The sequence below is a fragment of the Microtus pennsylvanicus genome, chromosome 10, assembly GCF_037038515.1.
Source record: "Microtus pennsylvanicus isolate mMicPen1 chromosome 10, mMicPen1.hap1, whole genome shotgun sequence".
In the NCBI taxonomy this organism is placed as follows: Eukaryota; Metazoa; Chordata; class Mammalia; order Rodentia; family Cricetidae; genus Microtus; species Microtus pennsylvanicus.
In genome coordinates, this window is record NC_134588.1 from 102,249,596 (window position 1) to 102,269,536 (window position 19,941).

General features: G+C 42.2%; 1 long non-coding RNA gene across 1 annotated transcript in view; it reads right to left on the minus strand.

The window, feature by feature from the left end:
- Positions 1-653: 653 nt before the first annotated feature.
- Positions 654-19,941, minus strand: part of LOC142858847 (uncharacterized) — a 52,654-nt gene continuing 33,366 nt past the window's right edge. The window contains exon 3 of the long non-coding RNA XR_012912088.1: positions 654-728. This is a non-coding gene — a long non-coding RNA (uncharacterized LOC142858847). The remainder of the gene's footprint in view (positions 729-19,941) is intronic.

Here is a 19,941-nt window from a genome sequence, read left to right on the forward strand (position 1 = left end):
ATTAGTTGGTCACAAATCATGCTGTGACAAAACAGCACATCACAGTGGGGACACATGGTGGAGAAGATGCACTCTTCCTCATGAGCCAGAGAGACAAGAGGGACCCATGGTCCCTCTGTCCCTGTCAAAGGCATGGGCCCAGTTATCTAAGCACCTCCCATAAAATTCTATCAAAGACATGGGCCCAGTTATCTAAGCACCTCCCATAAAATTCTATCAAAGGAATGGGCCCAGTTATCTAAGCACCTCCCATAAAGTTCTGTCTCTTAGGGCTTCTACTGCCTCATTCTTCATAAAACCAATTTGTAGGAGATCAAGCCTTTAATACACGGGTCTTTGAGAGTCATTCAAAATCTAGACCATTTCACTTTTACACTATAAACAAGGCCAGTGAGATGGCTCAGTGGGTAAATGATTTGGCCATGACCTGCTTTGATTCCCATGACACCTGATAGAAGAGGAAGGGACTCCTGGAAGGCTTTCTCTAACTTCTGTGCACACACACACACACACACACACACACACACACACACACACACACAGAGAGAGAGAGAGAGAGAGAGAGAGAGAGAGAGAGAGAGAGAGAGAAATGTAATATAAATTTTAAACTATCAACATTATACCTCTTACCTAACTCAACATAGAAGCTGCTGGTTATCATCTTTTTGGTGGGTATGTTTCTGATGGACCCTTTCATTATGCACAGCTTCCTCCAGACAATGGACATCCTGGAATGGATCAGTGTACTTGCATTGCAAAATCGTCTCCCAAGTCTACACTGATGGCATTTTAGGCTCACATGCTCTGTTGTACCATCTGGAAATATCAGAAATAAGGTTCTTCCCTGGCACACATACCTGGCTTTCATGAAGACGGTACTGGGATGACCCCCAATGCATACTTATCACCCTGTAGCTTTATTCTGTCCCCACAAATGCGCACAGAACACTTGTCAAATAAGAGAAACACATTCCGAGGCTCTTATACTATCCATGACACATCTATCTCTGTATTAGATTACTTTACAGGGGCTCTTAGCAGCCCCTTCTAGGTAGACTACACAAGCACCCTCTCCTCATGTCTTATGGAAAGAAGACACAGCTTAATAGTGGCTGATGGAGAGCCAGCGTGAGGACTCCAGGCTGCCCCACCCCCATCCCAGGGTTCGTTTCATTGCCTTGTGAAGCATTCTAGTCCGGATGTCTGGAATGGTGCTTCTATCTCTCCACCCTGAAGGTTTTTCAGTCACTGATTTAATATGAAGGGGCTCTGAGAGCTGAGTTGTAAATAAGACTCATGTTGGCCCCAGGGAAAAGGGAGATGCAGAAATCTGCCAAATTGCCATTCTTCACAAGACCCAGCCAGCCCACTCTATCTCGGCTGCTGGTTCATCCGATTCTCATTCTCCTCCCTTCCCCTCTCCTTAAGGATTTGGTGATGAAGTAAGCATTACTATGGGAGTGGGGACATGTGTACTGTCAGATCTATACGGCCTTATCTTTATTTTACTATCCTTGTTGCTCCTAAATCTCTCATGGAGCTAGTAGGAAGAAATATTCTACCACAAGATAAAGAACCCTATGGTTGGTGAAATGGCTCCACTGGCAAAGTTCTTGCTATACACACACAAAGAGCAGAGTTTGATCCTCAGCACCCACATTAAAAAAAAATCAAAAATGATGTATATGTTTGCAACTCTGCCCAGGGAGATGGAGACAGGAGCATCTTTGATGCTCATTGGCCAACCACATAGCTTAATCTGTAAGCCCCGTGTCCCAGTGACAGACCCTTTTCAAAACAAGTGGATAGCTTCTAAGGAACAATACTTGAGGCTGACCCCTGATATTCGGTCACACAGCATATACCCTCACCCCTACACAGATACACACTCCTCCACACACAATTCTTGAGCAGACCAGTAAGACGTGTATTTGGATTTTCACCGAATGTTCTCCACCAGGACTTCATCCTTACACCGTCATTGCCAGCGCATATACCTGTATAGGTCAGGCAGACGAGCCAACATGACTCAGGCCAGTGTGGTACATCAATGGGAAAAGATGGGGACCAGGCCACCCTGGAAATCTCTTGTCCTATCCGAGGGACATGTTCCCTCCAGCCACACGTTACTGCCATAACAACCTTCTGCAGTCTCAAATAAGAAATTAAGTTTTATACAGAATTCTCCCAATTGTTAATATTTGCAGCACATACCATTAGAAGCACTAAAGACACAGTGTGGGCTGTTCGTGAGAAAGCGCTGTCTAACCCCTGCCTGTCAGAGGCAAGGACTTGCTGAGAAGTTTTTTGTTTTGTTTTGTTTTGTTTTCTTGGTTTTTGTTTTGTTTTGACTCACGGAGATCCACCTGCCTCTGTCTCCCGAGTGCTGGGATTAAAGGTGTGAGCCACCTTTGCTGCCCAGCTTTGCTGAGTAGTCTTAACCTGGTATTCAAATACACGAGTGCAAAACTGAAGCTACAGGATTCAGCATACTTTCCATTGCCACGATTGGCCCAGAGAAGTAGCTTTTTCCATTAGTTCATATTGCCTGCAAGACTAAGAAGGATGTCAGTACAGGACACTTTGAAATGACCAAATACAGTCCTGTCACACACAAAGAAACAAAACTCAGTGTATTTACAAGTGACTACCTCCCAGGATCCCTTGCTTTTGCTAGGTTTCATTGTCTTCATTTGCTAAGTGAGCCACCAGGATGCAAGATACAAGAATAGCTAATGTTTCTTGAACTGGCCTTCATGTCACAGAGCAGAGGCTTTGTCTGTGTTGTGCAGTGTCCCTGAAACCTACAGTGTGTGGGTATAGAGACCCTCTATGACTATCTCTTACCCTAATGGAAACTATGTGGCTTTTGGTTCTTTAACAAAATGGGTTATGAAGTGTCTCCAATATCCAAAGAAAAGTTACTTCATTGATCATCCATCCACTCACCATCCATCCGCCCATCTATCCATCCATCTATCATCTATCCATCTATTCAACTAGACAGCCAAATAGCCATTTTCTACCCACTGATACATCCTCATCTATCCAGCTAACCAGCCATCATCTATCCATCATCAGCCCATTATCCACCCACCCATCCACCTACCCATCATCCATAAACCCATCCACTCATCCATCCATTTCACTCACAGAGAAGTTCTTTAACATTCTACCAGCTCCATGAGACTACATATGACTCATGTCAGTGAGGAGGGTAATAACGATAATAAAAGCTAAGCGTCATGATGTTTGCATTGTTTAAACGCAGTACTGTTTTATGTATGCTGCATGTAGAAGTTTATTTGATCTTTACATCACTCTGTTGGAATAGTTGATTCTTATCCCTATTTCAAGATGAGAAGGCTGATATGATATTAAGCAGTGTGCATAAAGCCACAGGTGACTTAATATAGCTGAAGTTTAATTGGAGCTTTCTAATTCCAGAGTTCATGCTCCTATACACAATGATGCACAGAAAGGAACAATATTATATTTATTACATCTTAATGTATCCTATGTAATAGTGTAGCTAGATTCATATGCAGAACATAAAGTATTTATTTTTTGCAATAATTCAGTAGACTGATACTAGCTTTATGCCCAAAGAATATAAGCAACTTGCTCAGAGTCGCAGGTTAGCAAATTGTAGTAGGAACTGGAAACAATGGGAGCCCTTGCACAGCCACAGAGAGAGCGAGGAGTAAGATGCTGCATTCCAGACAAGGCAGTGAAAGCCCAGTCTCTGACCCCAAAGTCTTCACCTCTGGATGCTTATGGTCTCAGCCCATATACAGGGTCACTGTCAAGACCTAGGCTCTCCCTGGGTGTTCACAGGGCAGCAAGTTTCCATGTCTGTGTCCAGTAGTTCTAGGGTACCAACAGAACAGCTCAGCAACACTGGCTTTTCTCACGTCCTGTTTGTGTCTGTCGTGAGGTATCTGGGTCAGACTCAAGGCTGCTCATCCAGGGTTCAGCTCGGTGGCAAAACTACAGAGGCGCTTTAACTCTTAATGCATGGGTGGATTTCCTCTGAAGATATACTCTGGTGAAGCAGCAGATCTGCTTTTTCTTCAGAGGCGAAGAAGCACTAATCTTAGATGTTGTCAAAAGAATCCCTACAGGGGTCAGCAGGGGTCTGGACTTTGGAAGTCTGTGATTGTAAGCTCGGGTCCAAGAGGAAGCTGAGTTCACCGTTTCCGAAGCAGACAGACACATAGCTACAGTGCCTAGCCTAGGCTGTGTGCTCTTTGGGCTGGACAATAAGTTGCAGTGGCATGTCTGTCTCTTGGGATTAAGCCACAGGAGTATACCCCTAAGCTTTGGTCTAAAATGGCGCTGCTCTCAGCCAACAAATGAACCATAACCTTTGTTCTGCCCCTTTGATACTGCAGTTTGGTTGGTTTTTCCAGGAATAAACAAACCTGACCTCCTACTGGAGTCTATATGTAAACTATTATCTCAGGCCTACAGAAAAGTAAATGCAAGTCTCATTGTGTCTAAATACTGACCAGATGTGTGACAAACTTACTTTAATAAAGAGCCCTGTGATTCACTAAGCAGTAATGCATGGTTCTGCTGTTTTAAATTACCTTCGGATGGCTTGAAAAACCCATGAGCTGTTCTGCTGGAAAGACGTCAATGCAGCCGTGGAATCTGGGCTCATGGCAGAGTTTGCAAGCAGAGCTCTGGTATGCTTAAAGGCAACCACTCAGGTCAGGACCTTGGAAAATGTTTTGCCTCAACTGCTGGTTTATATTTTTTATGTAATCTTCCTCATGTCCCATGCTTCTATCCATTTCGCTGCCTCGACACTTGCATTTTATCTACAGAGTTTACACCCAAGAACCATACAACTGAATTATAGTTTTAAAAAATAAAAATATTTTAAGTACATTTAATTTCGTGTGGGGATGGATTCATAGCTATTCTTGGTCTCATGTGATCAGATGTGGCTCATGGGCCACAGGATGAATATACTTTTAATCCTATGTTAAATATGTTGGAGTTCTAAAGTGAAGAAGACTGAGCGGAGGATAAGGGGCAAAAGTAAGAGAAAAGAGTTCTAGCCACGATGCAAATGGCATGAATTCTATTGTGGAAATATACAAGGTTTAGGTGATATGCTATGACATATCCTATGTTGATTGATGGTTTCTGGTCCTATGTACCAGGGAAGGATATCATGGGGGGAATATGATGGAAGACAATAACTTCCTACATGACTGCCAGGAAGCTAACCAGGAACTGGGGGATAACATATCCACTGTGATGAGGAATAGTGTCGACTGGACAGGATCCAGAGTTACCTGGGAGGCAGATCTCAGGACATATCTATGAGAGTTTCTAGACTGGGCTAACTGAGGTGGGAAAGCCTATTCTAAATGTGGGCGGCTCCTTACTATGGGCTGGGAACCTAACTTCATGAAAAGGAAGCGCCAGCGTCTGTTGCTCTGTTTTCTGAGCATGGATGAAAGCGACAAGCCACCTCAAGTTCCTGCCACCTAATACTGTTCCCTTGAAGAATGAGCCCACATCAGGCCTTCCTTCCCTAAGCTGCTCTGGTTAGGTGTCTTATCACAGCATTGGGAAAAACGAACAGTGTATCCCCCAAGGACTGTACCTCAGTTTCTGCAGTGAGGCTTCAATTCCACAAACTCTCAAAGCATCCAACACATGAGCCTGTGGGAGACATTTCATATTGTCATCAAAACAAAGCCCAACACAGGTCTCACTAGTGAGAGTGGGATGCTGGCAGTGCTGCGTTCCTTTCTGGAAGCTCCATCAGCACATTGGGTTCTTTGATGTTTTCCATGTCTAGAGGCCTCTCCCATCCAATGGTTTGTGTCCCCCTCTTCCGTCTGCGAAGCCAGCAGGCTTGTATTGCTCCGAGCATCCTCCCATTGCCATATTCGGATGGAGTCAGGTAGTCCTTTAAGGTCCCTCTCTGAGTCTTCAACTCAGCCTAGCGGCCAACCTTCTCCCGCTGTGTGCACATTTTCACAGACACTGGAGACTAGGACGTGGACGTTTGAAGAGGCTCCTTATCTGGCAAGCAGAAGATGAGTTTCAGGATTTTCCTTCATTTCTGAGACACTGAGAGAAGGACAGCATGGGGCCCCTTTCTCCAAGAACTTGATTAGCTCGTATTAGAAAGGATTTCTATATTTGATAGATGTTTAGACACTTTCTGTGAAACTGGGGACAACCCATTGCAACATGTGGCTTACATGGCTCCCAAATCAAAATCCCAGCTGTGACATATGGCTTCTGTGTCAGACCCACATTTCTGAGGGGCACGCCTGTCTATTAGCTTGAATTAAACTATAAAGAGCCACCTATGAATCTTAAACACAGCAAGTCCAGTACAAAAGGCTTCTCTCTGGAACCCTGTCCTCCTTCTCAGTCCCCTCCAAGCCTCCTGCTTAATGTCAGCATTTGGATCAACCTAACGCCACACAAGCAATGGAACAATCTATCCTGTTCTTTCTACCTGGGGTCCGTATCTGGAGTTTGGTCTTTCTTATACTGCCAGTTTTTCCTTCCAGGGCTTTCATCTTCTACTGGATTTCTTTACCTGTTTATTTTATTTTCACCAAGTCACTCTAGAACTTTCCAGAAAAAAAGTGATTAGGTTAGGTCCTCCCTCATCTGAACAATCTTTCTAAGATCTTTCTGCCCTATGTAAAAAAATCTTATTTAACTAGTTTTTATTTTATTTTATGTGTATGAATGGTTTTGTTTTACAGTTTTTTCCTGTGTTATTTCTTCTCATTTTTCATACATGTATGAGTGTTTTCCTTGCATGTATGTCTGTGCAATACATGTGTGCCCGGAACATGCAAGGACTACAAGTGAGTGTCAGATCCCCTGGAACTGGAGTTACAGAGAGTTGTGAGCTACCATGTAGTGCTGGGAATTGAAGATGGGTTCTCTGGGAAAGCAGTCAGTGCTCTTAACCACTGAGCCACCTCTCCAGCCCCATATGAGAATACTTCAGCAGCATATGTCTCAGCAAAGAGGGAGAACACTCAACTCCTCTTACCTCTCCTTCCAAAACATATACCAATTGTTTTGTGACCCTAACCCGTAAGGATCTTTATGTCTTTGACTGGAAAAAAAATAAACTGTTTCATAATGATAAGTCAGACACTTGGGCAAATATGTCATCGGTTTCTAAGACCTCGTAGGAGCCCCACTAAATTTCAGACCTGCATAAACACCCCAGATTTCTGGATAACAAAAGCAGCCAATATATGTAAATGAGCAGCTCAAACATCTAGAGAGGCAATAATTCTCCCATGGCCCTTGTGTATGAGTACATGCAAGAGAAAGAAGGGCATTCCAGGGCTTGTTTACCCTGGTTCCAAGGCTGACTGCTTAGGAAGTACTCAGCGCCAGTTATGACTAATGCCCTCAGATATTACTTATTACTCATATAGCATCATCACAATAAATACCCAGAGGCCACACACTGTTTGTTTGTTCTGTTATTTGAGCCACAATTTAATGTCTGCCCAGTATGGAATCACCATAAAAGAACTATTAGCTTGCTGAGCTAACCTATATTTAAAGAGCAGTCGATTCTATGGATTCTCGGCTCTTAATTGGCAGCTAAGTTCCAATTAAATCTCAGCTGTATTTAATGAAGTTCAATGGCAGAGAATGTTGAGTTTGAGACAAGTTCCAAATGAGCTGGTCTGGGAGCCATTCTGCCTGGTTCTTGTGCTGGTTCTGCTCGAAGAAGGATGGGGAGATACTTGCAGTTATATGAAGCAAAAATTGTCACGCTTTCTATGAAAAGGTTCATCAACTGATATCTAGATAACACTTACCTGTGAAAAGCACACTGATTACCTGGGCATTGTCTCCCTCCCCAAAGTGTACACAGTATAGCTTATTCCAATAAGACATTTCTGCTGAGGAACACAGAGTGACAAAATGGCCAATCACTCTAGATGTGTGAGTGACACGCTTGAAGTCACTCAGGATTTCCATTTGGTAGGCTGCTTTCTGAACTCTGCCCCTTTTGTTACACAATCCTGATGACTAGAACATTATTCTGTTGAATTTGTACCTGCCTGTGATTTCTACCCAGCTAGTCACCATTTTCTTATCTTGTTCCAAGTAAAATAAACAGAAGCCTATTTCCCTAAATTAACCATTTTCTCTCTGGAGACAGCAGACTCTCCCCGCTCCGGCTCTCCTTGCTCTAAGCTAAGCCATCACAGGTCCTAAAGCCATTTGAAGCCTGTGCGGTTTAGAGAGATCCTCTCTCAACCTTCATCTGAGTGGCAGAGCCTGTCCTCGTGGTATAGATCATTGGGAGGTAGCACTATTAGCATTAGGCAGGCCACTGGACATTAACAAAAGAGAAAACCGAAAGCTCATGTCTGTTGCATTTCTTCATCTCTCATTAACACACATTCACACTAGCAAGGTCCACAGTCATATTCTGCTATTTTCAATAATAAGAAAACAAATATATTTTATGGTTCCTGGCTCAGTGATCCCTATTCTACAACCAGAGTTTTAATTTAACTGATGAGCAAAACAAAGAGGTGGGTTAGGCAATATTTTTCTTCCTGATGTAATGGAGAAATAAGAACAGAAGATCTGAGATTGATACCATTGCAGTCCCTGTGATGGCGACAAAGAAGATTTACAAAAATAAAGAACTATGTTGGCTTAAAGAGTTCTAGTGAAGGAACTTGTCAAATGGGGTTTCAGTGGGCACTTGCAGTGCGTGCTTTGCCTGCCAGTATCTAAGCAGCATCTTGCCCTGTGAATCTCCCACTCAAGTCTTAGATTTCCATCTGTGGGTCTTCAGAGTTACTACTTGCTTGGACTCAGATGAGATGAATTGCTCACAGATCTCTAGCCGGTTTCAGCTGGCTGACTGAAGCCTGTCCTGATGACAGGTTCTTGTACAGGCTGGAAATGAGCTTTTGGCCAATAGAGACACGTGGTCAGTCCAGGAATCATAAAATACTTGCTTATCCTGCAGGTCACCTTGGATAAGTTTCATGACATCATGGATACCATTTTGTTGCTTCTAAGCATCTTTAATTTTTTAATAAAGATATATATTTATATATTGTTTGCACACATGTATAAACATGCATGATGCATACACACATATGCATGGGTGTATGTATATGTTTGTCCTGTATGATTACAGTTTCCATTTCACCTAAGGTGATGAGCCTTTTGAGTGAAAGCATTGCCGTAGCTGTGCACGGTTCTAGCTTCCAGCATTATGGTACAGGAGGGAGATAGAGTGGAATTATACAGACAAATCCCTGGACACAGCCAGCTCAAACAGATCTCACAGCAGCTACAGTTGCCTGCACAGAGTTTATCACAAGTCCAAACCTTCCAGCTGTCAATCATACACAAGGGGCTCACAGGACTGACCATGCTTCTCGTTGCTGAACTCTTTTCTGAGGATTCTGAGGTAGGGGAAGTCATTGTCTTTGAGGGGTACCCACTGATGAGCCCACAAAGTTTCAATGGATAATTCCAAACCATAGCCACACAGAGAGCCATGGATAAAGTCAATGGGTCACAGAACAATTGGAAGATGTGGATGTGAGTAGAGACTTGTAGGAAGGAGGGAGGGTTAGCGGGCAGGGGGCGGATAATAGAGGGTGGTAGTAAGAGTGAGCACATAGTGAGTTCTGGGCCTGCCTGAGCTACAAAGCAAATGCTGTCCCAAAAATAAGGAAGGAAAGAAAGAAGGAAGGCAGGGAGAGAGGGAGGAAGAAAGAAAGGAAGGGAGGGCAGAAGGAAGAAAGGAAGGAAGGAAGGAAGGAAGGAAGGAAGGAAGGAAGGAAGGAAGGAAGGAAGGAAGGAAGGAAGATCAATTTAGAGAGGGCAAGGACAGGAGAGTGAGAGAAAGGAAGGGGATAGCCTCAGAGAACTTTAAACTCTGAGAAACGGGTGGTAAATTGAAGCCTGGCCCCTGGAACACCAATTTTCAATTTTCAAACCGCATCACAGAACTACACTGCCTGTGACATGTGTACCGAGTGGCAGAAACAGAAACTAGAGTGTCTAGATGCAGAGCCTTAAAGAAGATTGAGAAGAAATACCCTGCTGGGAAAGCAGTCAGTCCCACCAGTCAGTCAGGCTGTGGTATCTGTAGGTGCTGGGTGAAAAGACACTCACCAAACTCGTGCAGAAAGGGTTTACACGGGGCACTCTGTACTTTCTCTAGCAGGAATGAAGTCCCTATTTGGATGTGGGGTGGTATACTGGGGATCATGTGTCTCAAAGACACTGCTCATTATCTTCAGTTTGCCTAGCTCCAACATCCAAGATCCTCCCCAGTTACACACAGTACCATTCTCTCCTGCTGGCTCCCATCAAACCAGAAATGATTCTGGGGGTGCGCCATCGTAGCTGATTCGTTAGTCTGCCAAAAAAGAGAAAAACATCTGTGACCATTAGTTTAAGCTGTCAATGTGACATGATTTAGAGTCACTTGACAAGGGTCTCAGTGAAGAGTGGTCTAGATCAGGTTGACCCAGGGCTTGTTTGTGGGGGATTATCTTCATTACAGAGACTGAGATAGGAAGTCCTGCCCACGGTGGGGGGGGGCACTATTTACAGAGAATGGATGCATGGATCTTTAACACACACACTCATGCGCACAAGTGCACACACGCACACATGCCCGCACTCATGCATGCGCGCACACATACACACACAATTATTATTATTAATTCTTTGAGGATGCCCAAACATGGATGCAATGTATCTTTTTTCTTTTTTTTAAATTTTTATTGCTTTATAAATAATACCATTCAAAATTTCCACTTCCACCCCCTCCCATTTCCCCCTTGCCCCCCCACTTCCTCTCCCCTCCCCCCAGTCCTAAGAGAGAGCAGGGTACCCTGCCCTGTAGGAAGTCCAAGGCCCTCTCTGCTCCATCCAGGCCTAGGAAGATGTGCATCCAAACAGAGTAGGATCCCAAAAAGCCAGTACATGCAGTGGAAACAAATCCCAGTGCCATTATCATTGGCGTCTCAGTCAACCCCCATTGTCAGCCACATTCAGAGAGTCCGGTTTGATCACATGTTCGTTCCGTCACAATCCATCTGGCTTTAGTGAGCTCCCATTAGACCAGGCACACTGTCTCAGTGGGTGGACCAACCCCTCGCGGTCCTGACTTCCTTGCTCATCTTCTCCCTTCTTCTGCTCTTCAACTGGACCTTGGGGGCTCAGTCCAGTGCTCTGATGTGGGTCTCGGTCTCTATCTCCATTCATCGCCAGATGAAGGTTCTATGGTGATATTCAAAATATTCATCAGTGTGATTATGGGACAAGGCCAGCTCAGGCACCCTCTCCTCTACTGCCCAAGGGCCTAGCTGGGGATATCCCCGTGGACACCTGGGAACCCCTCTAGAGCCAAGTCTCTTGCCAACCCTAAAATGGCTCCCTTAATTAAGATATCTTCTTCCCTGCTCCCATATCTGCCCTTCCTCCTTCTCAACCATCCCACTCCCCCAAGCTCTCCCCAATCCTCCCCTTCTTCCTTCTCTCTCCCCTTCTCCTCTTCCCCCACCCCACCCCTACCCCCATGCTCCCAACTTTTGCCTGGTAATCTTGTCTGCTTCCAATTTCCAGGAGGATCCATATATTTTTTCTTTGGGTTCACCTTATTACTTAGCTTCTCTAGGTTGGCGAACTACAGGCTCAAAATGTCCTTTGATTATGGCTAGAATCCACTAATGAGTGAGTACATACCATATTCATATGCCCAAACATGGATGCAATGTATCTTTATCATACCACCCACTCCCCTTTTTTATTAAATCCTTTTCATTTTAATTGTTTGGATAGGAACGTGCTATACATCTCCCCCCACTTCTCTTCCACTCTTCCCTCCCCTTCCACCCTTTCCCCTGCCTTCTATGCTTCCAATATACTCAGGAGTTCTTGTCTCTTTTTCTGCCTTTTTTAGGTGGATCCATGTTTGTCTCTCTCAGGGTCCTCTTTGTTACCTAGGTTCTCTGGGATTGCAGCCTGTAGGCTGGTTGTCCTTTGCTTTATGTCTATTAACTACTTATGAGTGAGTACATACTATAATTTGTTTTTCTGGGTCTGAGTTACCTCATTCAGAGTGGCCTTTTCTAGTTCTGTCCATTTGCCTGCAAATTTCAAGGTATGATTTTTTTTTAACCTCTGAGTGGTACTCCTTTGTGTAAGTGTGCCACATTTTCCTTATCAGTTCTTCAGTGGAGGGGCATCTAGGTTGTTTCCATGTTATGGTTATTATGAATAATGTTGCTGTGAATATAGTTGAGCCAATTTCCTTGTGGTATAAGTGTGCATCATCTGGGTATATGCCCAAGAGTGATGTTGCTGGGTCTTGAAGTAGATTGACTCCTAATTTTCTGAGAAACTAGCTGATTTCTAAAACGTCAATACAAGTTTGCACTCTCACCAGCAGTAGAGGAGTATTTCCCTTACTCCACATACTCTACAGCATAAGCTGTCTTCAGAGTTTTTATCTTAACCATTCTGACAGGTATAAGATAGTATCTCAGAAGTGTTTTAATTTGCATTTCTCTAATAACTAAGAATGTTGAGCGTTTTTTTAAGTGTCTTTCAGTCATTTGATATCCCTCTGTTGAGAATTCTCTAGTTCTCCACCCCATTTTTTATAGGATTAATTGGTCTTTTGATGTCTAGTTTCTTGAGTTCTTTGTATAATTTGGAAATCAGTCCTCTGTTAAATGTGGAGTTTGTGAAGTTCTTTTCCCATTCTGTAGGCTGCCCTTTTGTCTTGTTGACAGTGGTTTTTTTCTTTTTTTGCTTTACAGAAGCTTCCCAGTTTCAGAAAGTCCCATTTATTAATTGTTGCTCTCAGTGTTTGTGCTATTGGGGTTATATTTAGGAAGTGGTCTCATATGCCAATGCGTTCAAGTGTACATCCCACTTTCTCTGCTATGAGGTTCAGTGTGGTTGGTTTAATGTTGAGGTCTTTAATCAATTTGGACTTCAGTTTTGTGCATGGCAAGAGATATGGATCTACTTGCATTTTTCTACATGTCCACATCCAGTTATGTCAGACCATTTGTTAACAGTGCTTTCTCTTTTTCTACTTTATATTTTTAGCTTCCTTGTCAAAAAACAGGTGTATAGGTGCGTGGCTTGATATCAGGGTCTTTGATTCAATTTTATTGGTTCACTTTTCTTTTTGGTGTCAATATCAAGCTGTTTTCATACTGTAATTCTATAGTAAAGCTTGAAGTCAGGGATGGTAATGTCTCCAGAAGTTCCTTTATTATACAGGATTGCTTTTTGATATTCTGTGTTTTTTGTTTTTCCATATGAAGTTAAGTATTGTTCTTTTGAAATCTATGAAGAATTTGCTAGGATTTTGATGTATATTATGTTCAATCTGTAGATTCCTTTGGCTGGTAAGATTGCCATTTTACTATGTAATCCTACTATCCAAGATCATAGGAGATCTTTTCATTTTCTGATGTCTTCTTCAACTTCATTCTTTAAAGATTTAAACTTCTTATCATAGAGGTCTTTTACTTGTTTGGTTAGGGTTACTCCAAGATATTTTATGTCATTTGTGGCTATTATAAAGGGTGACATTTCTTTGATTTTTTTTCTCAGCCAAATTGTCATCTATATATAGGCAGGCTACTGATTTTCTTTGAGTTAATCTTATATCCTGCTACATTACTGAAGGTGTTTATCAGCTGTAGAGTTCCCTGGTAAAATTTTTGGGGTCACTTATGTATTCTATCCTATCATCAGCAAATAGCGAAAGTTTGACTTCTTCTTTTCTAATTTGTATCCCTTTGATCTCCTTTTCTTGTTTTATTGCTCTACTTAGAACTTCAAGTACTATATTGAATAGAGATGAAGGGAGTGGACAGCCTTGTACTGTCCCTGATTTCAGAAAAATTGTTTTGAGTTTCTCCCTATTTAGTTTGATGTTGGCTGTTAGCTTGCTGTACATTCTTTTATTATGTTTAGGTATGGTCCTTGTATCCCTGTTTTCTCCAAGATCTTTTATAATGAAGGAGTGTTGAATTTTGTCAAGGGCTTTTACAGAATCTAATGAAATGATCAAGTGATTTTTTTTCTTTCAGTTTGTTTATATGGTGGATTATATTGATGGATTTTCGTATGTTGAACCATCCCTGCATCTCTGGGATGAAGCCTTCTTGGTCATGGTGGATGATTTTTCTGATGTGTTCTTGTATTTGATTTGCCAGTATTTGAGTATTTTTGCATCCATGTTCATGAGTGAGATATGTCTGTAATTCGCTATCTTAGTTGTGTCTACGTGTGTTTGGGTATCAAGGTAACTATAGCCTCGTAAAAAGAGTTTGGCAATATTCTTTTGTTTCTCTTGTGTGAAACACTCTGAGGAGTATTGGTATTAGCTCTTTTTTGAAGTTCTGGTAGAATTTTGTGCTGAAGCCATCCAACCCTAGGTTTTTGTTTGCTTCTTTGTTTTTGTTTTTTGTTGTTGTTTTTTGGTTGGGATATATTGATGCCTGTTTCTATTTCCACAGGTGTTATAGATCTATTTAGTTTTTTTTATCTGGTCTTGACTTAATTTTTATATGTGATACTGATCCAGATTTCCAATTTTCTTTGAATTTTCCAATTTTGTGGAGTATAGATTTTTAAAGTATGACCTGGTGATTCTCTGGATTTCCACAGTTGTTGATGGGGGTTTCTGTGTCCTGCTCCCCCCCCCCCCGGTCCTGCAGCCATTCAGTCCCAAAGAAATACACAGAATTCTACTACATTAATTATAAACTGGTTGGCCTATTAGCTCAGGCTTCTTATTAACTAATTCTTACACCTTACATTAACCCGTTATTCTTGTCTGTGTTAGCCATGTGGCTTGGTACCTTTGCAGCAAGGGATTCTCATCTTGCTTCCTTTGCACCTGGGTGATAACTGCAGACTGACTTTCTTCTTCCCAGAATTCTCCTGTTCATGTCACCCCCAACTTCCTGCCTGGTCACCCCGCCTATACTTCCTGCTTGGCTATTGGCCACTTAGCATTTTATTAAAATACAAGTGACAGGGTACAGACCATTGTCCCACAGCACACAGTGTCTGTTCTTATATCTCCATTTTCATTTCTGATTTTATTAATTTGGATAGTCTCTCTATCTTTTGGTTTGTTTGGATAAAGATGTGTCTATCTTGCTGATTTTCTTGAAGAAACAACTCCTTTTCTCATTGATTCTTTGTATTGTTTTCTTTATTTCTATCTTATTGATTCCAGCTCTCAGTTTGATTATTTCTTGTTGTCTACTCCTCCTGGGTGAGTTTGCTTCTTTTTGTTCTAGAGCTTTCAGTTGTTCTGTTAATTCACTAGTGTGGGATTTCTCTAGTTTCTTCATGTAGGCACTTAGTGCTATGAGCTTTCCTCTTAACACTGCTTTTATTGTGTCTCATAAGTTTGGGTATGTTGTGCTATCATTTTCATTGAATTTTAGGAAGTCTTTAATTTCTTTATTTATTTCTTCCTTGACCCAGTGGTTAATTCAGTTGAGCATTGCTCAATTTCTATGAGTTTATGGACCTTCTGCAATTAGGGTTGTTGTTGAATTCTAACGTTCAGTTATTGTAATCTGATAAGACACAGGGGGTTATTTCAATTTTTTGTATCTGTTGAGGTTTGCTTCGTTACTGACCATGTGGTCAATTTTAGAGAAGGTTCCATGGGGTGCCAAGAAGAACATATACTCTTTTGCATTGGGTAGGATATCTATAGATGTCTGTTAGGCCCATCTGAGTCATAAAATCTGTTAGTTTTTTATTGTTGAGTTTCTGTCTAGCAGACCTGTCAAATGTTAAGAGTGGGATATTGAAGTCTCCTACTACTAGTGTGTGGGGCTTGATGTGTGATTTAAGCTTTAGTAATTTTTCTTTTACAAATGAGGGCGCTCTTGTATTTGGAGCATAGATGTTCAGAATTGAGACTTTATCTTGATGGATTTTTCCTGTGACAAATGTGAAATGACCTTCATCTCTTTTGACTAATTTTGGTTTGAAGTCCATTTTGTTAGATATTAGGATAGCTATGATAGCTTGTTTCTTAGGACCGTTTGATTGGAAAATTTTTTCAACCCTTTCCTCTGAGGCAATGTCTGTCTCTGAGGTTGAGGTATATTTCGTATATACAGCAGAAGGATGGATTCTGTTTTCATATCCAGTCTGTTAGCCTGTGTCTTTTTATAAGCAAACTGAGTCCATTGATATTAAGGAATAATAGTGACCAGTGATTACTAGTTCTTGTTGTTTTTGTTGTTGGTGGTGTTATTGTGTGTGTGTGTTTTTCTGTTCTTATGGATTTGCTGGTGTGGGATTATCTCTTGCCTGTGTTTCTGTGAATGTAGCTAACTTCCTTGGGTTGGAGTTTTCCTTCTAGTACTCTCTGTAGGGTTGGGTTTATGGATAGGTATTGTTTAAATGTGGTTTGTTGTGAAATATCTTGTTTTCTCTGTCTATGGGTGATTGAAAACTTTGCTGGATATAGACTGATGAATCTATTTCCTCTATTGTATCTTCAGTACCTGTGATTCTCTCTTCCATGTCTTGTGTTTTGTTGTGTATGCTTGCATCTGTAGTTTCTGATTATTTACCCAGGTTTTCCATTTACAGAGTTCCTTCAGTTTGTGTTTTCTTTATTGCATCTATTCCGGTTTTTAAGTCTTGAACCATGTCTTTCACCTCTTTGATTGCTTTTTCTTGGTTTTCTTTACATGATTTTGTTGATCTTTTCCAATTTTTTGTTTGTCTTTTCTCCCATTTCTTTAAGGGAATCTTTTTATTTCCTCTTTAAGGGCTTCAATCATATTTCAAAAAGTTATTTTTAGTGTTGTTTTCTTCTGCTTCATCTGCATCGGGATATTCATGTCTTCTTGCGATAGAACCACTAGTTTCTGGTGTTGCTATATTTCTCTTTGTGTTATTCAGTGTATTCTTACCTTGTTGTCTACCCATCTCTTCCTCCGATCAATATGGTGGAGCCTTGCTTCAGGTGGTCCTTCTTCCTTCAATTGGCATGGCTGGGCGTTGAGTCTCTAGCAATTGCTTCTCCAGGTGTAGATGGACCCCGGGCTCAGATGGTCGCTCCTCTTGATGCAGGTGAACCCACAGTTCTGGTGGTGCAGGCAGGGCTGAGGCTAAGGTGTTGGTGGTCGGACAGTTTCTGGAGGCCTCTGTTGTCACCACAGCCACACTGTGTCCCAGTGTGGCCCGGTCCTACAGCAGAGTGGGCGGGTGGATCCCTACTCCTCTTTTTAACCTCTCCCAGCTCCACATGCCAATCTTCTCCATTTGTGTTCTATTTTATTTTACAATTGGATTTGATTTGTTAATCTTTTATTGAGATTTAAATGGTGTTATTCTTTAAAAATTCCATACAGTAAATTTTTAGCATGTCCCTTTCTTTCCCCAACTCCTCCTAGTCTCCCCACTAACCCCAAGTCCAATTTGTGCTATCCATATTCTCATAAGCATGGAGCCAACTACTCTAATATAATAAACTCACCAGGGGATACACTCTTAAAACACAATTGCTCTATTTTCCATCCCCCAGCAGCCCCTGATTGTCAATAGATGCTTAAGTAGGTGTGGGAATTTGTGAGCTTGGCAGGGGATTTTTCACCATGTAAGAATGGAGCAAAGGAGCTGAGCACAAGTCCGCGTGAATCCATCCCCTCCTGCTCTTGACTGTGCACCGGGGTGACCCGCTGTTTCAAGCTCCTACTGCCTTGTGTCCCCTGCAGTAATGGACTGTAACCTGAAACTCTGAGCCCAAGAAGACCTTCTCCTTGAGTTTCTTTTGTCAGATTTGATCATAGCAACGGCAAATGAAACCAAGATCCCCTTCTCTCCCGTTAGCTGGTCTCAGCATCGACTAAACTGTGCTTACTCTAGAATAAAGAATTTGGTGCTGGGTGACTTCCAATCACCAGAGCAATGGATCTCCAGATAGGGTGAGAATCCTCTGCATCTCCCGGAGCTCTCTTGCCTTCTAATGTTTTTAAGTGACTAACAGTGCCCCACTGTGCAAAAGGGAATCACATCTGCTTTCCTTGGTAATCACCCCAAGGCAGAGCAGTCATCCTAGGAACTCAAACCGCCTTGCTTACTGGGGAACTGCGGGTGCAAGAGCCTAGGGTTTGAATTCTCTGCCAGCTGTCCACATAATCTCAAAAGCAGATCTGACATGTTTTCCCGAGGAACCATATTGCTGGGAGAAGAGAAAGCCAGCGAAGTGAGTCAGTCCCAGGTGGGCTTTTTGGGCAGTGGCATCTGGAGGCTGCATTCTCAAGGTTGCATATGGGACCCACTGCATTTGGAAGTCATTAGAACCAAAGCCCAGAAAACTGATGTCATCCTGCAAAGGCGACCTGATCCCAGAGCATAATGCTGACCTTCACACAGCTCTCCCAAACGACCCACTTCTGGTTGACCCAAATTCTCCAGCAGATGCACTAATCTCTTCACTATGGAAAACACACTAATGAGATGTTGCTGTACTGAGCTCAACCATATCCAGCTGTTGATCACAGCCTCCAGCTGAATCTTACCAGCATATTCTGTGTAAACCAGAGTTAAAAAGCTGGACCCTTTCCCACATCCCTAAAATTAAAAGAATATTTACTGTGGCCATCCTACAGGACCCAAGGGTAGAGTCAACAGGTCTTCACCATGCAGAATCCTGGAACATAAGCCTACACCTGATTTCATATGACCTTATGTGCCATTCAGCTCCTGGCTTTTACTTTCAGAAGAACCCCCAGCATTCCATTTGGAGGCCACATGGACCTCCGCCCTCATGACCCTGGCTTGTGGTACTGACCCTCTCAGTGCTGTGTCACAGAGAGAACCTGGCATTCATCTCCTCCGAGGTGAAAAGTGTGACACAGGAGTTTTCAAACAGCTACCAAGTTGGCATCAATGTGGCAGGACAATTTGCATTGTCTCCGTTATTTTATCGCTTATTTATCTATATTTTGTATTGCAGCTCTCTAGGCTCTACCTTATGTCTACAAATTGTTTTGACAAATTGCAGTGGTTCCCTTGTGCCAACTTTGCAAATACTGTTCTCAATTCTTTACTTAGTTTCAACGGAGCCCTAAGGGTCTACGCACACATGGCTGTGACTTCAGGTAGAAACTTAGGATGTCATTTTCAGGCGGTTTTATTTTTTTGCTTGCATTGCCACTGTCCCTTTACCTCTTTGTCACAATCTCAGTTTTGTGAGGAACTCTCACAAGCTGAACATGCCCGGATGAGGTGACCATTTGTCGGTGCTGTCCTTGCTCGTTTGTGCAAGCAAACTCCTAGGCCCCCCTTTCCCGGAAGGCAGCATATCCACAGACATGCTCATTAGAGCAGTGCCGCAGGAAACACTAAGAATTAGGAAATACCAAATATTGAGAATTCATTGAACATCATGAGGTGTATCTTTCAATGCAATACTTGGCAGTTTACAAGAAATATTTACATAGAAATTTGCATAGACAAGCTGTTTGCATAGTAAATACTTATGTAACGATTTGGGGCTGAATAAACACTGTGAGACATTTTGCATATATGATCGCAAGAACTTAAAATATGCATGGGCACATAGAGGAAGTAACATCACTAAAATATTAGCAGTACTTTTTCTTTAGGAATAGGATTTTTAAAGTATCTTAACGTATTTTTATTTTTTACAAGATTATTATATTGTAAGGACTGTACATCAAGGATGTTTGTATTAAAATGTCAAAGGATAGTCAACACATTTCATGTGGAGACCACGGGAATAAAATGAGGTAATAAATAGGAGACGCCCACCCCAAAACAGTAAGCAGGTAAGCATTGTTGTTTCTGTGGTTATTACTCAATTTCTGGGAAGCAGTAATAAAATTTTAATTTACAAATTAT